Here is a 19,634-nt window from a genome sequence, read left to right as displayed (position 1 = left end):
CCTGGCTGCAAATTACCCATTTGGTTCTCCATCATATCTAAATAAGTCCTCTGGCTCTAGCTGCGATCCATCCTCCCAGTCTCAGACTTCCCTCAACCCTCCCCCTATTGATAGTCCACAAGTACGAACATCCGCGCCAGATTCATGTCTTTTGCACATTATACTACTCACATCCCACAGACAAGCACTCCCATTCAATCGAACATGCTCACTGTTCCGCGCCACCACGACCCAGCCATTCTGCAAATGGTTCCCAAATGTCCAGAGGCCGTGTTCTGGCTGGCATAAGTTCCCAATAATTAGTCAGTTGGTCCCTACAGTATGTGACCGATTGGATCCATCTTGCCACTGCAGGAGGAGCTGCTTTCTTCCAATGTAAAGCTACCTGTCGTTTAGCCGGCAGCAGCAGCAAAGCGGTCAGCTTACGAGACCCTCGTGGCATCTCCAGAACAAAACCCAACAGTGCCAGCAATGGACTCGGCCTCAAGTCCACTTCTATAATCCTCCCGATGTATCCTAAGATTTCCTCCCAATAGAGCGCAATATGCCTACACCCCCATGTCAGATGGAAGAAGTTCGCATCGGCAGCTCCACATCTCCAACAATTCGCATCAGCCTGAAGACCCATTCGATGAAGCTGTTTAGGCGTGCGGTAAGTTCTATGCAAAAAGTTAAAATGTATTAGCCTCAGCCTATAATTAGGAGACAGGTTCTCAAGCTGCCAGCAACAAAATGCCCACTGCTTTTCACTAATTGCCGTGCCTGATTCCCTTTCCCACTCAGTACTGGATGTGCACACAAGTATTGGTGAGTGCTCCTGTGTGTTCCTGTAAATACGAGTGATCAGTTTTCGAGGAGAGCTATTAGACAATACATCTTCCAGCGCCGGTAACGGGGGAGGCGCCTTCGGGAACTCTGGGTATCTAGCTTTTCATGCGGCCCTCAGCTGGTAATAGAGCAACATGTCCGAGGCCGTCGGTTCCTCCGCTGCGCACATCTGTTGCAGCGTCAGAAATTCATCAGCAGGGTATAAGTCTCCTGCAAGTTTTAAGCCATGATTACGCGCTCTCTCCGTCACCGCTTTGTCCGTTAGAGGTCTCAGCAGAGGATTACCTCCCAGCGGCATCAACGGAGCATAAAGCTCCGACACAACCGCCCTGTGTGCTATTTTCGACCAGGCCCATCTAGTCACTTCGACTGTGTTTATGTCCGATGGGGATTTCTTGTAAGGGTGGTAAGCCGTCGTATTCAGTGGGGTTGGAGAAGCAATGTCAATCTTAATCGCTACATGCGGTTGGTATGGGATGGGGTGCTGCCAAAAATGCAAGAACTGCGCCTGAGCACTGAACGCATATAGTTCAAAGTCTGGAGCAGCAAGCCCACCCTGGCTGAATGGTAGTGTCAATAGCTTCCATGAAACTCTAGGTTGACGTCCTGCCCAAACTAGCTCCAGAAACACAGTTCGCCGCCGTTTAAAAAAGTGGGCGTTGAGGGGAATAGGGATATTCACGAATAAATATAACAGTTTGGGTAGAATTACCATTTTACTTATAGCTATTCGACCCGTCAGGGAGAGAGGCACATTTTTCCATCTCTGCACTTTTCCCTCCATCCAGTTCACCACTTTTCCATAATTTGCTAACCATATTTCCTGTACTGATCTACTGAACCAAATCCCCAAATACTTAACACTGTCGTCTGTCCAGGCTATGGGAAATTCTGTACTGCACCTAGTGATGCCATCAGTCAAGGGCATCATTACAGATTTGGTCCAATTGACCTCTATGCCTGAGAGGCCCCCATACCGTATGAATTCCCTCATCAGTGGGTCAAAGTGTTCTGCAGGCTTAGTCATATAAATGGTCATGTCGTCTGCGTACATCGAGACGAGCAGTCCTCTAGAGGTGAAGCCAATACTGCGATGAGTGTGGTGTTGTCGCAGCCGCGCGCAAGGGGTTCTGTGGCTATGGCGAAGAGCAGCGGCAACAGAGGACAGCCCTGTCTCGTGCCCCTGGTTATTCCAAACGGTTCCGAAATCTGACCGGTGACTGTCAGCCGTGCCGTAGGAGACGCATAGAGGAGCGTGATCTGTTGAATAAATATCGTGCTAAACCCCATGCGGGAAAACAGAGCAAATAAAAACTTCCACTCTAGGGAATCAAATGCCTTAGTGGCATCCAGTAAAGCGGCAGCTGCCTGCACACTAGGGTCTAAATAATGGAGTAGGCCGAAGAGAACTCTCAAATTATGTGATGTGGCGCGACCAGGCACACATCCCGACTAATCCGAGAGCGCTATCTGCGGTAGCCTGGGTTTCAGTCTTTCTACCAGCAATTTGCCGTATATTTTCGCATCCAGATTAATTAAGGAGAGGGGGCGGTAGGACTCTGGGTACATCGGGTCTTTATCAGGTTTGAAGAGTAATTATCATGGCTTCTCTGAGTGTAGGTGGCCTCCTTATACACCTGATGCAGTCTTGGAGCAACTATGTCTATATACTCTTTGTAGAACGCAGCCGTCAGTCCATCCGGACCCGGGGCTTTGTCAGCCGGCATTCCAGCAATCACTTCTCTAACATCCTCTATTGTGAAAGACTGGTCCATGTATCGTCTGGCTCCATCATTAAACAAGGCCAACGCTATCGTGTCCAGATAATCTGCTATGTCAGTCTCATTAGCATTTGTGCGAGTGGTGTATAACATTCTGTAGTATTCCGTCATTGTATGCAATATGGCCTGTGGTTCTCTCACCGTCTCGCCGCTCGATCCTTGTAATTCTGTTATATATTCTGCCCCGCGTGGCGCTCGTAGCAATGCGGCTAATGTCTTCCCTGCTCTGTCCCCCTCCCCATACCTCCTAGCTTGTGCGTATTTATTAAGGTACGCTGTTTCCCTTTCAGCTTCTTCTTGGAAGGCCGTTAGTTTGATTCTAATTACTGCTTGAGTGAACGGATATGGACTTTCCCTATTACTTCTCTCTAGATTCGCAATATCCTTCTCTAGGCTACTCAATGTGTTCTGTATAGATCTAAGCACCCCTGTTTTTAGCGCCATGCAGCTGCCTCGGGTCACCACCTTGAACGCCTCCCACAGGACACCTGGTGAGTCCACCGTGCCTTCATTTAATTCAAAGTATTCAGACAGTTTTGCCCTCAGTTCTTCCCTAAACACTTGGTCCAGCAATGCTCCTGAGGGAAATCTCCAGCTAAAAGGACGTATGTATTGTGGAGGAATCTTCAAGCGTACACACACAGGCGCATGATCAGAAAAGGACCTTGGCAGATGTTCTGCCACTGCCAGACGTGCATGTAGATCTCTGGACATCAACCAATAATCAATCCTGGACCATGCATTTCTATGTGCAGTCACACACGTGCCCTCGCGTCCATCCGGGTGTAGAGCTCTCCAGGCATCCACCAGCCATTCTTCAATCATCAGATCTCTCAGAAAGCCTGCAGCTCTAGGGTGGTGCTCACGGGCCGTACCCTGTCTGTCCACCTCGGAGGATAGGACCACATTCAGGTCTCCGCCCCATAATATCGCCGCCTGGCCACATGACTGGACCTTTTGCCACAGTGTGCTGAAGAAACTCGGACTATCCACATTTGGCCCATACACATTGACAATCAGTACCGGAGTAGCACACAGTGTTCCTAGCAGTAAAATATATCTACCCTCCTTATCTATTATGGATGTGTGAGTTTTCCATTGTAAACCTCTGCGTATGGGGATGGCTACCCCTCTAGTATAGTTTGAAAAAGGTGCTTCAACAATCTCACCCCATCTGTAGTGTTTAAGCATGTTAGTGGTGGTAGAGGCCAAATGAGTTTCCTGCAATAAACAGATATCTACCTCATGGCGCATCAGGTATGAGTGAATTAATCTCGCTTTCCTTCTGTCGTTCAGCCCTCGGATATTCCAGGATAGACAATTAACCGTCTTATTAGGGGACCCCATCATACGTAAAACAAGCTACAATTAGGCCTCCCAACTCAGTCAGCCATTTCCGTATGCAGCAGCGAGCCAGGTCATACATTCTCTCAGAGTGACTACAGCCAGACCCCGGAAGACCTATGTGTGGTATTGCACTTGATCTGAAGTTTCGAGCTAGTGTAACTGTGAGGCCAATCAGGCAGCAAACATAACCAAACATCGTGTATCCCTGCCGCTCTGTCCCCCCGAACTGGCTGAGCATTATCCACCCCAATTATCCTTATCTTGTGAATTCGTGTCCCAACATCCCCTCCCCCCCACCCACACCAACCTCCCAATCAGGTTGTGTTGTCCCCCCCAATACCCCAAACCATACATTCCATAGCATCATGTATTGGTACATGGGACTCATCCCTTGGGGCATGCAGAGTGACCGCCGTTCTCCCCCGTACTCTTGACGGGGTGGCAGAGCTGCTCGCACCACGTATACCCCTCAAGGCCCCATCCTTAATCATAGTTCCCGAGTGATGTTCGGTGAAATTTCTGAATGTCCTCCTGAAATGGGCACCCCACTCACCCTCCCATTTTGAATCAGCTCCCTTTTGGGCTTGACTTGGCACAGGTGTACACATGCCTAGTATCTGCTGTATTATTCATATTGTACCAAGTCATTCAATGTCACTCAGTCTGTTTCCAGATGTGGCGTTGTCCGAGTTCGTCTGATTGCGGTGTTCTTTCACTTGTTGCTTAGCATATGCAAGTGCAGCACCAGGGTCAACAAAGAAGGTGGGTCTGCCTGGACCTTGGCCCCTCAATTTGGCCAGATATAGCAAGGCGTATTTCGTGCCGATCTGCTGGAAAATCCTTTCCGCCGGGATGAATTCCCTGTGAGCTGTTTGTACCTGTAGGGTGAAATCTGGATAAAACGCTACGTTATTTCCGTTATATTGAATTGCTCCCTTTTCTCTGGCCAAGCGTAAGATTGTGTCACGGTCCCTGTTGTTTAGCACTCGTGCCAATATGGGTTGTTCCATTGCGCCTGGCTTGGGCCTAGGACCCAACGACCTGTGAGCCCTTTCTATGAGGAACATGGTGGACAAATCGGTCCCAAACATGCCCTTAAACATAGTTTCCACATATTGCGCCATGTTTGGAATGTCTGTTGATTCTGCAATGCCTGTTATACGTATGTTGTTACGTCTTGATCTCGCTTCCAAGTCCTCATTCTTCTGTTGAATCAAGGCTAAAACTTTGTCCATGCCTTTCACTTTCTTCTCTATCTCCGTGTGACCCTCCTCAGTTTCTGTGACTCTTGTCTCCAGGACACCGCCTCTTCCCTCCTGCTTGTCCATTCCTTGCGTGATCCTATCCATGCGCTCCGCAAAGTGTCCATTTTAGAATCGATGCCCTGCAGCTCAGCCTTTAGTTCCTGAAACATGTGTTTCACATCGTCATCAACTGTGTTTTTTGCACTTTTCTTCTGTCCATCAACTGTGTTTTTTGCAATTTTCACATAGTCAGCCGGCATCTGATCCTGCACTCCGTCCTCTCCCTGTTCACGCTCCGCTGCCCCCGCATCTTGTTGTTTATTCGTCTTCTTTTCAAACGTTATTTTTGGCTGTCTAGTTTCCAGCTTCCCCATTGTGAACAAGCGCTGGAGCGCCCTCCAACCCAGTATAGCGGCTCAGCAGTGTGACACAGTCTCTCCCTTAGGCTGGCTCAGGACCCTGTGTGGGTCACAAGGATTGTAGGTCGGAGCAAGGCCGCTCTCAGCCGCAATGGTGGTAGTTCCTTAACCTCCCCAGCACACAGAGTACAACCTGCGCAGCAGTGGCAGTACCAATGCCCAGAGCTCACCTCTCATGCACAAATCGTCGTCGCCACACAGCCCGCACATATGGCACAACTCTCTTCCTGGGCTCCCCTGATGGTGGTCTGTGGCAGTAGCCGCCGTCTCTCACGCCTCACAGATCGCCAATAAATGAATGACCGGGGGCCCAATCAGGTTCGCTTGGAGGGGTCAGTGTATCACTGTGCAGCTCCTCAGAGTACCTTCTCTCTTCCCGGGTTGTCTGTTAGGGTCCCAGACCTGTCCCAGCTCACTGCACAGTGTTTGCACGCCGTCAACACTTGTTCGGATCCACTAGCGCTGTGCAGTCCCCTCAACGTGACTACTCTGCGGGGCGCATGCAGAGCACAACATTAGCCTGATGGGTGTTATGAGTTACCAGGAGCGCGTGTTCCCCTGCAATCCAAACCGAAATGTCTGCAGTCGCCTCCTGCACCCTTACTTATTTATTTCCGCTGCCTTTTCCTCGGACCACAGTAGATCCGCAGCACCGGGAATACAAAATGGCGGCCGCCCTCTCCTCAGACGATCTCTGTATTGGCGCGGTGCTCCTCACGTCTCATTAATCCAAACTTTCCCGAACCAGCCGTCTCATTCTGTCAGGTCCCACATACAGGTCGCGTCGTCACCCAGAAAGCGAAATCACTTTTACACGCTTGCAGCTCCTCAGATGCTATCGGCCCTCGTCTCACCTTGTCTTCCCTCCACCATCTAGTTTCTGATTCTCCCTCCGCTTGTCGAGCCGTCTTTTCCGCCAGTGCAGAGTGGAGCCAGATGCCTTTAACACGCTGCTTGATGCTACGTGCGTCCACCACCTCACATCCCGCAGCGCCAAGCGGGCAGCGCCCAAGCCACTGCTCCCCCTCCACAGCCGGCTCCGCTACTTGAGGGCCCGGCTTCAGCCGCTCGTCCAGGCCTCACTTCCAGATCCAGCCCTTGTTCGCCGCCACATCTCCAGATCTCCCTGTGCTGTCCTGATTTTACCTACAGCGGCTGCCGGGCGCCCACACAGTCTCACCCATCTGGTGGAGCCGAGGTGTACCGTGTTAGGGTCGGATTTATGTCGGATATTCAGCTCGGCTGGCAGAGCTGCAGATTCAAGCAGCCATTACGCTCAGCGGCCAAGCCACGCCCCCGCTACTATCAGTCCTTAACGCCTTCACCATTGTTTCCGGATAACGGTGGTGACGGATAAACCTACCTATAGTTACATAGGTCTTTTTAAGCTTGAATCTATCAAAACGGTTTTATTTTCGAACTACTACCCAGTTGTGCTACGCAGTTTGGTCTAGAACCGGACTTTTCTGTTTCGTAATGGCAGACGCAGTGGATATACGCTGCATAGTCGGATTGCGGTACGCAATCATTTGCAAACGTATACCGTCCCTTTGGAGGGCATGGCGGTAATTTTTGTGGTGAGTGCGGAGGTAGCTTACCCATTTGAGATCTTTTACTCTTGGGTTACTTTTCCTGCAGTAGATGCTTCTTCTAATGTGTTTCATACATATACTCTCTGTTGGACCTGGGGTCACCAGTCCACATAGGGTAGCCTGGCACAGAGTGAAAGGACTTATCTCAAAGGCAATCGTGTTATGCTTGAGTCGCACTTATCACAGTAACACAGCGCCCATCCACTGAAAGAAGACACCACACCTTGTTAGAAAAATAGAAATGCTTTATAGAAATCTTTTGATAGGTTTACTCCTTCAGTAGTTCAACCTTATAATGCATTAAGCACTTCCACCTTTACTTATTTGCATAAATAGAGCACCACTTTGTTTTGTCTTACATGTTACACTTATTCACCAAAAACAAAAGAACTCAGGGAAACTCTTGGCACTTCAGGCTTCCAGCAGTTATTTTAGATTAACATCTCACCATTTTACTCATAGTGTACTTGACTCTGAGTTTACACCCCATGTTCCAACTTTCATTTTACTAAGAATCTCCCTTTAGCCCTAGTTTTACATCAGGGCAAAAAGGTTCCAACCACATCCCATACAAGTATTGGTTTACTCAAATTTGACTCAGGCTAGTGGGAGATTTCGTCACTGTCCATTGCTAAAGCACCATAGCCAAAGTCAGTAAATATTAGCCGCTAGCATACATCAAAGAAAAGTCCCCAATGACATTAGTGGATTGCAACAACATGGCACCCTAAATGCAGTTTCCCATTTAGTTTCACCTTCTTCTCACTTTCACATAAGCGTAGGGAGAGGGTTGTCAAAGTTAGCGTACATTCAAAGGTGTTAACCCTCCTCCCTTGAAAGCACTGCTACATTCAGTTCTTTTTCCCTAACTAACACTGTGTTATGATGATGCCACAGTTCTCCCTCAGTTTTCCGGCCTGCTATGCGTGAAGGGAGAGTTCTCAGAGAGGATTCAATATCCTCTGTTTCCCAGCCTGCTACCCTGCTTACTTTACAACCGGACCATCCGGCCAATGCCAGCAGTCTGAGGGATCATGGCGACAAACCGGGGAGTGTAGGGGTTAATTCTGGCCCGGTATGCTAAAGGCGGCCACATCCATACAGGGAGAGTCCGTGGTAACTGGAGTGCCTCAGTGCTTGTGAGTCCCTTCCTCTCCACGCCCCTCGGAGGTCCGGGCTCCTCCCTTCCCGGCCTCTCCCACTCTTGCCTTTCCCCTTCCGGGCTCAAATCCTCAGCGCCGGGTCAGCTCCGATGACAGAACATCCTGCGGACTCGAAGGCTTCTCTCCGTCGGAGATCAAGTCTCGCACGGGGCCGTCTCTCACCCGCCCTCGGCTACTTCACCTACGGCTCTCACTGGGAGCTCAGGTCGGCCTTGGTAAGTCTACAGCCACGAAGAGAGAGGGGGGGCAGATTCTGGCCAGGCTCACAGTCGCTGAGGGGAATCTCTATGCCCTGCCTTTAGAAACCACCAGGTAGGGAATTGACTACACGAGAGTTCTTTTTGTGGTAATCCCCGATATAAGGCAGTCCCAGACACGCTTACTTTTCAGATCTACATAGATCTTTTCTAGCGATCCTTACTGGGGGAAAGTCTCTCTTCTCTGGTACCTCAGGTATGTCGTGAGGAGACGGCTCTGCCGGGTCAGATCCACGGTTGAGGGGGGGTATCAGACAGTAAAGAGGAAGCAGCCCCCAGAGTCTGTTAGACCCTCTACCGCGCGCCCACCTCCTCGCTCCTCAGCCTGGACTCCAGCTCGCCCTTGACCTGAGTACCACCTCTCCTCAGCTCAGCTCTCTCTACAAAATGGCCGCACAACATTCCAATATTTATAACCTAGGACCAGAGGGTCTAGAGTGGACCAGAAAGTTCTGGAACCCCTCATATTACGTATACAACAAAGGGGGACAGAATGGGGACAATATTTAAAGGGGTCCAGTGTACCTGTCCTAACAACATGTAACCAAAGAGTTGTACAAAGTTCCCCTGGGAAGCATCTTATAAAAAAGGGGGGGGGGTATCTCTCTCTCTAGGTTGACTGATGTAGCCGGTATTCAGGGGACCAGTCAGGTCCCTTGTCGGAACTAAGAAACCTCACACAACTAATAGGCTAGATGACTTATTTCATTAAGCCCTTGTGGTGTTGTATCATCATCGGCTTCCTGCTCCTGCGTCAAGCTGGCGCTGCAATGCCTGACGGGTAACAGCAAGTGTTACACTTTTGTGGAGATCTTTTGTTCCTTGCCGTGGCTTGATGATGTGTGAGGGACTTAAAAAAGTGGTAGTGAGCGTAGAGTGAGTTTTAAAAAGGGTTGGTTAGTCCACTAAGTAACCTTTATTCATGTGGTAAGCCACCCTAATAAAAAGTGCAAGGAGGGGTATGGAGATCCAAAAAAGAATTAGGTTGGTCTCGGTTCAACCCTCAAGTGTGGTCAACATGTTTCATGCCCTAAGGGCAATTCTTCAGGATCTAGTAGTGCTCATATACCAATCAGGGGCCCGGGAAAGGGCTTTAGTGTATATAGTATACAACCTGGTAGGTCTATTGCTGGGGCAAGCTGGTAGTCCTGCGTTCCCGTCAGACCTAGGGAAGGAATAGAGGCATTAGAAACAATCTGTTTACATTCCAAGTAATTTGTATGTTGCTGCCTTCCCAAGTTTAGATATATATAACACCCGAGCATCAGTGGTATCTATTGTGCTCATTGATACAGAGGTGAAAATGTGAAAGAGAGAGAGATGTTGTGAGTGACTTAAGTGAATATGTGAAAACAAAATGTTTTCGGGAACATAATGGAGAACTAACTCTTAGAGGAAGTCTGTTTCCTAAGTAATACAAGGACTTCTAAGGTTAGATCATTGTTATGCTTTCACTGAGGAGCCAATTACCCCCGGGTTAGGAAGGAGAAAAGACAATAGACTACTGCCTAGAGAATATTGTGGCTTACCATTGTAAACCCTCAGTAGGACCACGCGGCTCGTTCCTGTGGGGCCTGCGCTTTGCGGTAATTACCTAAGGGATGTACGAATCAGGGATCAATTGGAGCCTGGATACTGAGAAAGGAATTTTAAAAAGAACTTTGTAAAGGTACAGCCAGCAAGCCACATGGAGCACTGTCCCACCAGGCTGCCCCGTCCAGAAAGACATGCCGCACGCCATGGCCCACGACGCTGCCCGCAGCTGCCGCGTATCCACACTGGGATCGTAGGGGGGCTCAATTGTGCCGGCAACTGGTAGGCGAGGGTCCCAGTTGGTAGCGCTAACCATCCAACAACCAGCGCCCAGGGGCCAGGCAAGGGCAGCCTCCAAGAGGCTGCAGCCCGGCGGAGGACCGAGACCCATATGGTCTCGCTCGGGAGTCCGACACTCATCAGGGTTGGAGTCCTGAACCAGACCACAGGCGCGAGGCCACTGCCGGTCAGAACCTACCCCCACACTTCGGCGTGTACTTGACACGCGGAACAGCCGGTGATGTGTTGTAGAGACCGCCGCCATTAAGTATACGGCGTTAGCGTCTCTATAGGGGGGCGTGTACAGATGACGTTGCTCGTGGACCGGCCAATGAGGTGCCTCGGGTGTCAGGCAATCCCGAGTGGAGGTCGATAGGCTGCCTGCAATGTTAGGGAGTGAGGGCAAAGTGCCTCACTAGAGTGGGGTGGCAAGATGTTGTAACTCTGCGGTATCTGGGTCCCAATTTATTTATTTATTTATTTATTTGCTGGTTTTTATAGCGCTTGAATCAACTCCAGATGGAGTATCTCTGCGCTTGTGGTGCCGACTAAACAGAAGATGTAAATTGGAGCAGATGCTAGATCTCATTTTTAAATAAGACGGTTTTCAGTTGCCTTCTGAATTTTAAGTGCTCAGTACACTGTCTTAGGGACAGAGGGAGTCTGTTCCATAATGTGGGTCCTGCAATTGACAACGCTTTATTCCCATGCCTCGCTTTCTTGGCGCGGGGCACCACTAGGAGCAGATTATTGCTTGATCTCAGTGTACGAGATGGAATGTAGGGAATAAATTTGTTTTCCAGATATGCAGGCCCTTGTCCATGGGATTCTGATTAAAATATAATGCGTGTCAGTCTCCGTTGTGGTGCGGGGGGGGGCGTGTCCTGATGACGTCACTCGTAAATCGGCCAGTGAGGCCACTGGTATCAGGCGAGTGGGAGCCAATAGTCTCCATAAAATCTGAGGGACTAGGAGCAAAGTTGGAAGGTTGTTTTCACCTTAAGGCACCCGGGTCCCAATAATTCGTGATTTGGGATTCTGAATGAACCAGATGACAGCTCTATGAAAAGGCACCTCTCTAATGCAAGAAGTATGATACATCACCGGAGGTGCAGAGTTTTATTGGGGATATCGGTGGATAAGGAGTCAAGTGGAGTTGGCCTAATTTAACCCATGGATAGGCGGGTAACGTCAGTCTTGGAGGTAATAAGCCCGCAGGGTGCCCTACGCTCAGGGGATGGAGCCTGCGCTTTAAATGATGGAATCTACCTGATTCTATCGGGTATAACTATTGGATGCTATGTAGTAGCAGCAGCAACGCTACAAGGGATTTGAAGGAGACTCAGCAGGTAAGATGTGGGTACTATAGTACTTATCGTGGTATTTGGTTCCAAGGAACTGAGTCGTTGAGCCCACAGGTGTCTAGTTGTAGTCGGTGCACCCACCTTTGTTCCATTCTAAAGAGGGCTTGTTGATTAATGGAGGGGTGGGACTCCAACACCACCCATTTCATGCTCTCTGCTGTGTGGCCAGTTTGCTTACAATGATCGTAAAGTCGCGTGTGTGTCTTTCCACAGCGAATGTTGCTGTTATGTTCAATGATGCGCACTTTGACAGTGCGCATCGTCATGCCTATGTAGTTAAGCCCACAGGGGCATGTGAGCATGTAGATGCATCTACTGCTATTGCAGTTGGTATGCTTGTTGAGGTGCCAAGTAAAGGTATCGGATAGCCTGATGGTTTTACTTTGTAAAGACTGGGGACAAACGGGTGCAATTTCCGCAACGGAAGTGGCCCACGACTGGTGGTAAATCCCAAAGTGTATTTGGAGGCAAGGTGCTTGTCTTTTTGGGTCGAGTATGGATCAAAGTATCCTTCAAGTTGGCAGTTCTTTTGAAGGCAAATCGTGGCCGTGGAATCTCCAAGCCAGCGGAAGTGATGATTCCCCAGTGTGAATTTACCGTTTTTTTGATGAAGGTTGAATTTTTGGTGTAGGTAGTTACGCAGGTAATGACATCATCTGTAGCCTTTGTGTGTGTCTCCAGAAGGGCTTCTCTGTTGTTGTTAAGTGCTCTTTTAGCTGACTGTTTGAGTAGTCTCGTCGGATAGCCTCTTTCTTGAAGTTTATGTTGCAGGGTGGATGCCTCTTGTTTGTAGTCCGATACTGACGTACAATTCCTGCGAATCCGCAGGAATTGTCCAAAGGGTAGGTTCTCTCTCAAAGCCCTGGTGTGGTGACTCTGGTAAAGGAGGAGACTGTTTCTATCAGTCTCTTTTTTGTAGAGAGTGGTGGTGATCTCTGTAGGGTCCAACCTGATGGTAAGGTCGAGGAAGGGGAGAGATTGTTCGGAAATGGTACCTGTGAATTTGAGGAATGGGATCTGGAGATTAATCCAGAAGCAAAAGGCTTCACAACTGGCCCGGTCTCCATGCCAGAGGACCAAAATATCGTCGATATAGCAACGCCATAGGGTCAGATGTTCAAGGAAAGGATTGGTCTCCGCGGAGTAAATGCAGAGCTCCTCAAAAGTGGCCATGTAAATACATGCCAGGCTTGGCGCGAAAGTAGAACCCATAGATGTCCCACAAATCTGATGGTACATCTGTGACTCACATCTGAAAAAGTTCTCCGTCAGAGCTATACTTGCTAAAGCCATGATAAATGAGATGGGGGTGGGTGATGTCCATTCCTCCGTCCTCAAGGCAGACTCTACTGCTTCCAGAGTTGCTTGCTGTGGAATATTCGTGAATAGAGCTTCCACATCCAATGTCAGTATGAGATCTACATTTTCCCTGCCATCCATATCATCAAGCAAACGTAGGACATCTCTAGTGTCCTGTAAAAAGGATGGAATTTTCTTTACTATCGGTTTTAGGAATACATCGCAGAATTGGGATAGGGGTTCCAACAAGGATCCTACTCCAGAAACAATGGGCCTGCCTGGCACCGGAGTGACTCCCTTGTGGATCTTTGGTAGTGTGTAAAAGTAGGGGGTCACCGGCTCTGCTGTAATGAGGAATTCTGCTTCCTTCTTTGTTAGCCATTCATTAGTTTCCCCCTCAATCACGAGATTCATGATGGTAGTCGTCAAACGTTTGGTAGGATCTATAGTGAGGGGTCTGTAGTGAGTGCTGTTTGATAGTTGTCGTCTATATTCCCGGTCGTATTCCTCATAGTCTTGGATGACCATGGCTCCTCCCTTATCCGCCTGTTTAATGACGATCGTGTTGGCTTGAGCGGCTTGTCTCTCTGCTTTGGTCAAGTTATTGAATTGGTTGATGTACGGTTTCTTTGTGAGGCCGGTTAAGACAGCTCTCTCAAAAGCCAGAATCTCCGGGGGGACCATCCCATCCGTCGGAGTAAAAGTAGAGGGTTTCCGTAATCCTGTGTCTAGAGTTTCTGTTTCAGGTTTGTCATCGAAGTAAGCTCGCGGGCGTATTTTTCTGAAGAGCTGCTTGATTTCAATCATTTCTTGAAAGTTATCTGGAGTTGGGGTTGGGGCAAAGCCAAGTCCTTTTTCTAAGACTTTGTTTTCACTGGGGGTCAAAGTCCTTTTCGAGAGGTTCACCGTCAGACTCTTCTCCCTCTGGTTGTGCTCCTGGTTTCCACAGTGGTCTGTGGTGTTGGCTGGTCTTGCCACTGGACCCCTTTCTGTCCGCCTCGCTTTCGCACTCTTCCTCTGCCCCAACCTCTGCCTTGAAAAGGTGGCTGGTTCAGAGGGAAAAATTGTGGTGGACCCTGTTGGAAAAAGGGGTACTGCCACGGGGGTGCCATATGTGGGGGCCCATGGAAGTCGGGTCCTTGGTGGTAGCCAGGTTGCCAGTTGGGGCATTGTGGGGCCCGATTGTTCTTTGGATTATATCCACCACTGGAATCACTGCTGTTGGAGCCTCGTCTACTGTTGTTGTCCGAGTTTTCATCCGAGGAGTAGCTGGTCTTTTTATTCTTATAGCCATCCTTCAAGTATGGGTATACTTTCTCCTTTTCGAATTTTGCGATATCTTTCTGTAGTTTGGTTGTTTTAAGATTCAGAAGGTATTCATGGTGGTCAGCCATTTCCTGATTGATATCAGCTAATTTCGTGGTGAAGTTAGCCTTATTGTTCTTGTTGACTGCGCTCCTCATTGTCGCTTCTATGGCTGTAATTTTCTCCATTAGGGCATCGGACAATCGTTTCGAGGTTTGCTCAATTAAAAAGAGCAAGTCTTTTCTTTGGTGCACTTCCAGGATACCTGGACCCAATCAACTTTAAATTGTTTATCTTCCAAGAAGAGTCTGGGTATGATGTTGATAATTAGGCCCTGTGGGGCAATGTTACTTCTCAAATATTCAGTCATCATTGTCCCATGTATCGTGATCCTTATCAGTTCTTTCTTCATCTCAGTTAATATGACCCAGTCATCATTGGAGGTACCAGAGGCAGAGGTAGCCGAGGTGGTGAGAATGCTAGGGGCTGCCCTAAGGGCTTCAGCTATTGCGTCCTCATCAAAGCTAAGACCCGGTACATCATGGCCGCACAACATTCCAATATTTATAACCTAGGACCAGAGGGTCTAGAGTGGACTCATATTACCCAATGGCCCCAAGCCCTGAGGTAGCACTTGGCAGTTGGCAGGCACCATTTTGTAAAAGATCAACTCCAACACCTCCATTTTAAAAGAGCACCTGTGCCCCTTCATGGTGTAAAAAAACAATAATAAGGCACCCAGAGCTCTAAGAACAACACCAAAAATTGTAGTGGACACAAAAAATAAAAATTAGGAGGCAAAAGGGAAAAATAGGAGTGTTAGACCTGTCTGGCTTTTTGGCGAAGTCCCTCCTAAATTTTATTTATTTTGTCCCCTTTTTGCCCCTCATACCCTTGTTAATTTTTGTGTCTACTGACTTTTTGTAGGTGTTGGTCAGGGGGATAGGTGTTTTCTTCCCCCCTCATAATCTTTTACCTTAGGCCCAGAGGCCTGTTCTGACAGGAAAGTTGGCACCACCTAAAATGGTGGCCACCAACTGCCCCAACTGTCACCAACAGAACCTGGCCATAGCCTAACATAGGGCATTCCAGAACCTTCTGGTCCATTCTGGACCACTGAAGGGCAGCCTATATAAGGCGGAATGTGGGGCAGCCATTTTGTCTACCTGTGGAAGTCAGCTGGAGGACAGGCTGTAGCCAAGGGTGGGAGAGGTTAGACATAGGGTTGACCTCCTAGATAGGGAAGCTGCCTTGGGTTGTCACCTCAAAATCCCCCTTTTGGGTTATTTGTCCTGACCCCGCTGTGAAGGATTACTGGAGACCCTGGGCGCCTAGCTTGCCCCTTGTCCAAACTGTACAGGGGAAGTTCGAGGAGGAGACTGCAGTGCTGCGGTGCGCAGTCCTCTGCCCAGCAGAAAGAGACTCAGGAAGGATAACCTTCCTCCCTAAAATCCCAACCCCTTCTTCAACTCAAGTGCTAAAAGGACTTTGTGAGGAGAACTGGGTACAGAATCAAGCCAGCGCTGTCCCTACCTTCCTGGGTGCTGGGGAAGGCTGGTGTACTGAGGAGCCCTGGCTGGATCTGCAGACAACTGATCCCGGGAGTCCTTGGTGGAAGGCATCAAGCGTTCTGGAAAAGCTCCCAACCCCGGGATCCACTGAGCCTGGGAAGCTTGTCAGGGCTTCCCTTCGAACGCGGGACCCCGGGGACACCTTCCGCGCTCCAGTCGCGTTACCGAGTAGAGTCCCGGTTTACAAAGAAGAGCCTGGGCGAGACGCTTTGCTAAGGCGCAATCGCGCATGCCCAGTCGGCTGTAATATTCCCTCAGGAGGGGCCTAGGTCCGAGCAGGCCCGGTGCGGTGTCGCTTCTCCCCCGCGCATGCGCAGGAGAGCCCGGGGGCGTGTGGAAGCGCCGACGCGACGCTGAGGAGAGCTGTCCGGAGGCAGCCTCGGCGAGTGGCAGAGATCAAGTGGGGCGCCGAGGGACAGATCCTGGACGGTGAGGAGCAGCCCTGTGGCGAGGCTGCATCACCGTGTCTGCGCTCCGTTTTCTGTTTGCTGAAGAGGTCTCTGCTCCTCTGAGAGGGAGCGAGGGGGCCGAGTAACAGCGGTGAAGCGCCCTCGAGTCCAGAGGGTGAGCGGAGGACTCGACTGCTGCCTGCTCCTACAAGTAAGCGGGGAGGAGTGAGGCGAGGCGAGGGAGAGCTGGTTAGGCCTCCTTTTCGTCTGGTTTCCTTCCCACACTGGTTGAGCCTGAAAGGAAGAAGGAGGGGGGAGAGCCTGGAAAACGAGGGGCTTAACTGTGGAAAAACTACCTATAACAAGGAGCCTGGTTAGCTGAGGGGTGCAAAGAATATAAGAGTCCCAGTCAACCCCCTGGCTCTTGTTCATTAATGACAGTTGGCCCCCCTCTGATGGAGTAGAGTGTCTGAAAGGCAAAATAGAAGCCCATTGCATCATTAACTGTCCTATGGACTTAGAAGGGTTATCTACCAGACCTGGTTGTGGTGCGTATTCAACTGTAATGAGCTATTGGAATTAATTATCAAACTGCATAGTAATTTAAGAGTGTTATTGCTATTGCTGAGACCAGTTATAGAGTATAGGTCATCTTTAGAAACTATGCCTAATTAAGCGCTAGAAATGCTAGGAATGTACAGCTGATGATTTAAGCTAGCACCTTGACAGAATCTGTAACAAATTCCCTGACTAATAAGATTTGTGCTTTCATCTCATAAGGAAATCTACTTGTATTTAGGTGGCGCTGGGGTTTTTCCTCCCAAGGTTCTAGCAGAGTGATAAATAACCTGATTGATTCTAAGGTACAGTTTATCCTAATGTACAAGTGTAATAGGAGTTCAGGGATATAGCCACTGCTTTAAAGACAACGTGTTAATCTGCTATTAATTTCAAAAGTGTAACTGCTGATTCTAAAAGTGATTTGAAATGTTTTGAGCTAATTACATGTGAGCTACTTATATTTGACAACACAGAGAACATTATTTTTATATAAAGCAGTACGTATTTTCACATAATTTTGGTGTAGTGTTTTCTTTTTGAGTGCTATTGCGTGGAATTACTTTTGGGTGGTCTGCAACCTTTAAACTGTGCCTCTGAATGTTAGTCTTGCCCTAGGCCAGGCTACCTAATTCCAACATATTGGTGCCTAGCGGTGGGATTGCGGACTTGGTTGCAGCTACTTACTAGTAATTTGACGTAATACACCTAACCTACACCAGGAGTTTTCTCCTTGCGGCCCTCCCAATTAGTCTTTTTGTTTTTTCTAAATTTATTCCTGGTGGTGGGTGGAGTTGGCTTAAGGTTGCCCTTGCCCCTTTGAAATTTCTGGTGTGTATCCAGGTTTGCCAGACTCACAATGGAGTTTGCGGTGGAAAACCTGGAAGTCTATTCCGTGCCCCAATTGAGAATGTTCTGCCAACGAATGGGGGTCTTTTTCAAACATGGTGCTAGGAAGGGGGAGCTCCAGACTAGCCTCAGGGCCTGGGTGGAGGCACACCAAGAGACAAAGGAGGAGGATGAAGAGGTCGACCAGGACACGGTGGGGGAGGTGGAGGAGTTATTCCGCCATGAGGGGGAAAACTTGCTCACCGGACCAGTGTCCTATTCCAGAAAGGGCAGTAGTATTTCTGGGAGAAGCCTAACGGAAGCCGAGCTCACCGATAGGAGGGAGAAAAGACAGCTAAAGTGGGACTTGGCTAAGATGGAACTGGAGAAAGAGGAGAGGAGGATGGTCCACGAGTTTAGACTGAAGGAACTGGAGCTCCAAAGTCTGCAACGGGGGTCCTCTCCTGTTAGGAATGGTGGCAGCGGACCGAAAGAGTCAGCCAGGGAGACCAAACCCTATATCCCAAAGGACCTGATAGCGAGCTTCAGTCAGGGGGATGATGTTGCTAAGTGGCTGGCCGCTTATGAGGTTTCTTTGAAGGTTCATGGAGTGCAGGAGAAGCACTGGGGGGGTAGTTTGTACAAGTACATGCCTCCTGCTGGTCGGGACACCTTGCTGGCCGTGGATCCAGAGGAACAGACAAACTACCCAACCATGAAGCTGGCGTTATTGAGGAAGTTCGGGCTCACCCCAGAAAGGTACCGACAGAAGTTCAGGGGGAGCCACAAGATGGGCACTCAGAACTGGGTGGACTTCCTTGATTACGCCAGAAAGGCCTTAGAGGGTTGGGTCAAGGACAGTGAGGTAAAAGATTATGAGGGGCTGTATGATCTGTTTTTGAGAGAACACCTCCTCGAGAAATGTTTTCCCGAGCTGCGCCAACACCTGGTAGACAGCAAGCTGACCAATCCCCGGAAGCTTGCAGAGGAGGCGGACATCTGGACAAGTACCCGGGTGTCCTCCAAGGGGACTGGAGGGGAATCTCAAAAAGCCGGACAGGGCGCCCCCCAGAAGAAGGAGGGGGGGGGAGAAAAAGAAAGAGTTCTCTAAAGGTCCCCAAAATAACTTCCAAGGGAAGGGAGCAGGTTTCACCCCTAGGGCAAACCCGCCCCGGAACCCTCATCCTGGCCAGAGCCAGCAGCCCAGGGTTCTCCACTGTTTTGAATGCGGTGGCGTTGGACATTATAAGGGAGATGTCAGATGCCCAAAGAGACCACCCCCTCCCACCGGAGGAAAGTCACCGGGAGTAGCTAGTGTAGCGCTCGGGGAGGAGTTGCCCTTAGATAAAGAGGGTGAGTGGGCGGGTGTCACCTTAGTGTCCATGGGAGAGCGGGAGATGGTGCCAAAGATCCAGGTGCCCCCAAATACTACAAAGTATGGGCAATGGGTTACCATCAATGGCCAGAGAGGGGAGGCTCTGAGGGATACAGGAGCCAGCATGACTATGGTGAGAAGTCAGCTGGTGTCCCCAGAGCAGGTTGTTCCTAATGTACTCCACCCCGCCGCGATGGCTGACGGCAGAATGGGCCACTATCCAGTGGCTGAGGTTCCCTTTGAGTGGGAGGGGGTTGCAGGTTCACTTCGAGTTGCCGTAAGCCCTGCCGTGCCAGTCGATTGTCTGTTGGGGAATGACATGGAACACAACACTTGGAGAGAGGTGGAATACCGGACGCATTCTGCGATGCTGGGTACACCTGACTGGACCTGTGTCAGCACACGGTCTGCGACTGCCCGGAGAGGGAGTTCGCCTGGGTTGGAGCCTGGAACAATGGCCCAACCCGCTGCTAAGAAGGGACAGACCCGGAGACAGAGAAAG

At 49.6% G+C, this 19,634-nt stretch overlaps 1 pseudogene across 1 annotated transcript in view; it reads right to left on the bottom strand.

The window, feature by feature from the left end:
* LOC147737302 (uncharacterized) overlaps window positions 1-19,634 on the bottom strand; it is a 246,203-nt pseudogene that overhangs the window by 55,831 nt on the left and 170,738 nt on the right. The window lies entirely within an intron of this gene.

This window comes from Lissotriton vulgaris, chromosome 1_1, assembly GCF_964263255.1.
Source record: "Lissotriton vulgaris chromosome 1_1, aLisVul1.2, whole genome shotgun sequence".
NCBI lineage: Eukaryota > Metazoa > Chordata > Amphibia > Caudata > Salamandridae > Lissotriton > Lissotriton vulgaris.
This window is presented reverse-complemented; position numbering and strand designations above follow the sequence as displayed.